General features: G+C 38.2%; 1 pseudogene; it reads left to right on the top strand.

Moving 5' to 3' along the window:
* Window positions 1–2,103: 2,103 nt before the first annotated feature.
* LOC110335173 lies at window positions 2,104–2,651 on the top strand (annotated as a pseudogene).
* The last annotated feature ends 2,491 nt before the right edge of the window (window positions 2,652–5,142 follow it).

Raw genomic sequence — 5,142 nt, 5'->3', positions numbered from 1 at the left:
GTTCACTCAGTGAGAAGGGGACGTGCATTCTGACCAGACCATCTACCCCCCCGCAACCTCCCTTAAGGGAAGTACAGTCACTGGGTCAGATTCTTCTAGGGGTAGAGAGCTTGGGGTTTGGTCATTGCCTTAGAGTGAGTAATAGGTGGTGTGAAGGTGGGAGCCAAAGTAGAATGCTTAGAAGGGGTCTGCAGTTGGTGCAGAAGGAGGGGGAGAGCCAGAGGTGACAGGCCCTGGGGAGTCTCAGTGAGGGGAAGCTGAGGTAGCAGTTTGGGTTCTAAACAGCGCAGAAGCAGGTCTCGGCGGCAGAAAGGAGGTGATTCGTAAGCTGGATCCAGTAATGTAGTATCATCTAGTGGGAGTTGAGCAGGGTTCATGGCTAACAGGAGTTGAATTGGAGAGCAGGAAGAACACATAGCAGGATTGTAATGAAGATAGATGAAAGATTTTGCATAGGTAACCTCTTCTCATTTACCGGCTTGCTGGCAGTATGTATTAAGATTCCTTAAAAAAACTGGGTCTAAGGTAACATTAATTGGCCATTGATAACCATTATCTAATGAGTATTGAGTCCAGACTTTATTGCAATGAGGTATCAATTTTGATGCCTTTAAAGGAGGTGTGAACTTTAAGGACTCAAGGTTTTCTCTGAGGCCCCATGGTTGCCCATACTCTGGAGGTTCCTGGTATGTTCTACTGGTGTCCCGAGAACAACTCAGAAACCAAAAAGGAAATCAGCCAGGCTAGAGTGCCCAAGTCATCATGAGGACCTCTAGTGGCTACCCAGTAAGTCCNGGACTTACTGTGGGAAGTGCTCCACCCTGGCCAGGGATTTCAACCAACCCGCTGGGGGTCCGACCCACTAGGGGCCTGTGCGAAGAAAAGAGCAGCTTCAGAGAGCAATATCATGGGTGGTGTCTCTGCTATGTCAGCTGGGGTCTAGCCTCTTAGTCCTTGGGCAGAGCTGGTCAGGCTCTGTTCCGTGACCTGGAGGCTACTCCCTGCTGACAGGCCCTGCTGATAGTATGCCGGTGTCTGTATGAGAGTTTTTAGTGAACTGGTAAAATGGGAGCGTGGAAGCCCGGCCTATAAGGCACGTGGGAATGGCACAGCTGACTTAAAGTTTCTGTGCCCCTGGAAAGTGGCGGGTCACATAGTAGAAATGGCAGACAGTTGCACCCCCCCCCCCCGTGGCCTTTGTGTGAGCCCGATTGAGTCATTTCTCAAGCAGCCACTTAGGTGCTAGAATGGGGACAAAGGCTTAATAGTGGTTGACCCCTTCTGGCTGGGATTTAAAAATTCAGCAGGGGGTAGGGTCTCCAAGAGTTCTGGCTCAGAGAGGGGAAGGGGAAGTTGTGAGCCCAGTCACTGTGTGCAGAGAGAGCACCTGGCTACAAGACAGTGGGAATCTTACTGTGGATGTTGTTTTCGGTATCCGCCTCTGTGTCCACTGAGTGCCCCTCAGGCACACCAGGCACTGGTGTGGCTGCTGTTTTTCTCTGCTTAATCAATCATTCCCAGGTTTTCGGCACCAATTTTATATTTTGAGTGGATAAACCAAGCAGCAGACCAGGCCAAGGTGTTCCACGTGAGAGTGAGAGAGGTTTATTATGAGGGAATGGGGGGGGGTGAGCAGCAAAGCAGGTAGAAGTGTAGAGAAGAGGAGAGAGAGAGAAAGACAGGAGAGAGAAGAAAGAGGAGGAGGAAAAGAGGGTGAAGAGAGCAAAGAGAAGATGGCTTCCTATTTTATACAGAAAATGATGTCACACCAGTGGGGGTGGGAACTGAGCCAAGTGGATTGTGGAATTGAAGGTCATTGTCCTGGCAATGCAGGTCAAGGGTCACATGGTTAGGCAGGGCTTGGAGTATCCTGGTGCTAACAAGTGGGAACCCCAATTTCCTTATGTGTACATTTTAATCAATTTTCTTTATTTCGACAATGTTTTTATTACACAAATTTAGCTTATTCAGTTGAGATTTTCTACTCCTTTAATTATACTTATTACATATGCATTTTATAGTGCCACAATCTCCCTGTACTTTGAAAAATCCACTCTTTAATACTGAATTTTGGCGCTTCCTCTTCCTGTAAGCTGCCAGAGGTGACCTGTGAAGATGGTTTGCTACTCTCTTGACTTAGAAAGCCTCACAAAATCATGCAAATCAAGAGGTTCAAACCTTTGTGTTCACTTTAAGAACACCTGGGAAACTTCCAAAGCCACCAAGGGTATACATATACACAAGACCATCAAGTGTCTGAAGAATGTCACTTTAAAGAAGCAATGTGTGCCATTCTGGCAGAGTCAGTAGGTGTGCCTAGGCCAAACAGTGGGGCTGGACACAGGGACTGTGGCCAAAAAAAGAGTGCTGAATTTTTGCTGCTTGTGCTTAAAAATGCAGAGAGTAATGCTGAACTTAAGGGTTTAGACGTAGAATCTCTAGTCATTGAACACATCCAGGCGAACAAGGCACCTAAGATGCACCGACAAACCTACAGAGCTCATGGCTGGATTAACCCATACTTGAACTCCCCCTGCCACATTGAGATGACCCTCACTGAGAAGGAACAGATCGTTCCAAAGCCAGAAGAGGAGGTTGAATAGAAGAAAAAGATAGCCAAGAAGAAACAAAAACTCATGGCACAGGAATAAATTCAGCATAAAATAAATGCAGATAAAAGAAAATACTGAATTTCATAACAACCTTAAGTATAGCTGCTTGTAGCAAAGCCAAATTTTCATAGATTATTTCAAAGGACAAAAATATCTGATAATTAAAATACATCTATGTAAGGTGTATTAAAATCAACTTAATGTGTACTTTACTTGAATTTTATGAATATTACATCATAATATATATGAATCCTAGACTTCTTTCATGAATGTTCTATAATGGTATACTATTAAAACAGCTTTCCAATAACAGTCTATAATAACTGATTAATTCATTGCTGTTCTCTTTGACACACTAGCTGTAGCAATTATCCCTCTAGGTTTAGAAAACTCTATTCATGTCATCCTAATCGAAGGAAGAGATTATAAATTTGAATCCACCTCTTTGCTTTCCTAATGCAATTTTAAAACACAAACAGAAATAGTCAAAAGCAAATAGAAATCTATAATAAATATGTATGAATATGTATTTAAAAATTTATGTTATACTTAAGTACACTGCTTATATTCAAGCTCCACTTTCACATTCTTAAACTTCTTATCAATTCAGTCTTCCTTGAGAAGGTTAAAGTTCTGAGAGTGACTTTAGCTCTAAACAAACGATTTTAATTATCTATTTATCATTTGTCTTTACAAAGGTTTCCCAGAAGTCTACCTGTCTCATTTTGACTGTACTCCAGTTCTTTCTGCAATCAGCACTACCAGCAAAATAACCTTAAAGATTTCTCCTTCACCTGTAAGGAAGCTGCCTATTTTCAAGATCAGAATCTTTTAATGACTCCCAGTAGATCTTGTTTGCATGTTTTTCTCTGGGTAACAGAGTTCTTTTTAATCATCCTTTTAAACAGAGCTATACACAAAATGGTTCACACACTTGAATTTCATGTACATACAGTTCTGTTTTTTTTTTTTTTTAATCTACTTTGACAGTATGACTTCCTCCACATTTTTTGGAGATCAATTTATTTATTAGCTTACAATGTTTAGCAACATAATCTGTTTTTTAAGTTTTAATTTGTTAATTTGTCAATAATGATTCTTAAAAATTTTCTACTCCTCTAGGAGTTATATACCAATTGCAAATTCTAGTAGTCTCTCACAGGATCCATTTGACTCACTTTATTTATTGCATATTTGTGCACATTTTGCTTTTTGGGGTTTCAACAGAGGTGTTGGCAATAAATGTTAGCTAAAAGAGTCCAATTCAGAAAGCCATCTCCTACAGCTATAGCAATTTCCATGTAGAATACTATCTATGTTGTTTGGTTTGCTTTTTTTTTTTTTTATGTTTCTTAACATTTCAAGTTTGATGCTGAAGTCTTCAATTATTTGTGATAGATTTTGGTTTAATTTTATTTTTTTTTTCACATGTGGGCATACAGTTTTTCCAGCATCAATGGCTGAAAAAGTTGTATTTTTTTCAGTGTATAATTTTAATGTTTGTTGAAAATTATATGGCTGTAGTTGTGTGCAAATATGTTTGGCTCTTCTATTTTGTTTCATTTGTTTATAAATGTATCTTTGTGCTAGTACCATGCAGTTTTATTACTACAGCTGTAATATATAATGGTAAGCTTTTTGCATGGATCTACCTGAACTATTTGTGGTCCCTTTTATTTCCATTTTATCTATTAGGAATTTTTCTATTTCTGTAAAGAAAGCAGTGAAAATTTTTATTGGGACTGAATCTATACATTATTTTGGACAACCTGATTTTTTAATATATATAAAATTATGGCAGGTCTCTTTAAGAAATCGCCATCAAGTGTAAATGAACCACCAGAAATTTTATGGTGTCAATGAAAAGTTGAGGTTAACACAACCTGTACAATGTGTTTGAAAATGCTTACAAAGCAAGTAGTAATGCTCATTAAAACACAATTATAATTTTACATAGAATAATGATAAGTTATTTCTCTAAACAGAATGGTATATTAATGAAAGGAAGATTATGGATATAATTTATGGATACTACAATTAGTATGTGGTGATTTTTAGATTTGATTGATCCTATTTTATTTTATATATTACATTAGAAAAAAATTGAATTTAGAGAAATAAATACAAATTTATTATCCACATCCAACAAACTGGAGTAAATTACAGGTAAAATATTTCAGTATGTGCAAAAAGTTTATTGAAAGTTTATTAAAAACATAATTTGACTGTATTTTTAAATCTCTTGCTTTTTAAAATATGCTTTTTCTGGGAGGCATTCTCTGTTTCATAATGAATGGTTATAGGATGCAGACCATTTCTAGCTTATATTAGTAATTATTTGATACTATTTATAGGACGTTCCTTGTTTAATTTTTAGAAATTGAGAAAAATATTTTTGTATATAAATCAATAGATGTCACAGTATTTAAATAGTGTAATGTATTAGTCAGGGTTCTCTAGAGTCACAGAACTTGCAGATAGTCTCTATATAGTAAAGGAATTTATTGATGACTTACAGTCTGCAGTCCAA

The sequence above is a fragment of the Mus pahari genome, chromosome 17, assembly GCF_900095145.1.
Source record: "Mus pahari chromosome 17, PAHARI_EIJ_v1.1, whole genome shotgun sequence".
Classification (NCBI taxonomy): Eukaryota; Metazoa; Chordata; class Mammalia; order Rodentia; family Muridae; genus Mus; species Mus pahari.
This window is presented reverse-complemented; position numbering and strand designations above follow the sequence as displayed.